Genomic DNA, 754 nt, shown 5'->3' with positions numbered 1-754 from the left:
ACTTGGGAGGGTGAGGCAGGAGAATTGCTTGAGCCTGGGAGTTTGGGGCTACAGTGAGCTGTGATCATGCTGCTGCACTGCAGCCTGGGCAACAAAGCAAGATCCTGTCTCTCAAAAAAAAAAAAAGAAAAAAGAAAAACAGAATGAACCTATGGACTCTGACTCAGAGTTGTTATTCATTCACCCCGGTCATGGGTTGAACAGTGTTCCCTGCCTCTCCTGAGAAAAAAGTTAGAGTCCTCTTCTCCAGTACCTGTGAATGTGGCCTTATTTGGAAATAGGGTCCTCGCAGTTGATCAAGTTAAGATGAGGTCATTAGGGTGGGCCCTAATCCAAAGTAATTGTGTTCTTATAATAAGGACAGATTATGAGTGTTACAGTTCTTTTTGAATTTGTCTAGCAGGTTTTCTGTATTTTTACCAGAACTTCACCCTGATACCCCCCAAAAAGGGGCATATTTTGACACAGAGACAGACACCCTTACTGGGAAAATGCTGTATGAAGCTGAAGGCAGAGATTGGGGTGATGCTTCTGCAAATGAAGAAACCCCAAAGATGGCCACCAAACCACCAGAAGCTAAGAGGGAGGAATGGAACAGATTCTCCCTCGCAGCCCTCAGAAGGAACCACCCTGCTGACACCTTGACTTTGACAAACTTTTAGACTCCAGAATCGTGAGACTGTAAGTTTCTGGTGTTTAAACCGCCAGGTTTGTGTACTTTGTTATGGCAGCCCCAGGAAACTGATACACCTGG

At 45.2% G+C, this 754-nt stretch overlaps 1 pseudogene; it reads left to right on the top strand.

Moving 5' to 3' along the window:
• Positions 1 to 369: 369 nt before the first annotated feature.
• LOC117069922 lies at positions 370 to 435 on the top strand (annotated as a pseudogene).
• The last annotated feature ends 319 nt before the right edge of the window (positions 436 to 754 follow it).

Source organism: Trachypithecus francoisi, unplaced genomic scaffold, assembly GCF_009764315.1.
Source record: "Trachypithecus francoisi isolate TF-2019V2 unplaced genomic scaffold, Tfra_2.0 Contig01579, whole genome shotgun sequence".
Taxonomy (NCBI): Eukaryota; Metazoa; Chordata; class Mammalia; order Primates; family Cercopithecidae; genus Trachypithecus; species Trachypithecus francoisi.
The sequence above is the reverse complement of the archived record's forward strand: the minus strand, read 5'-3'. Positions and strand labels throughout refer to the sequence as shown.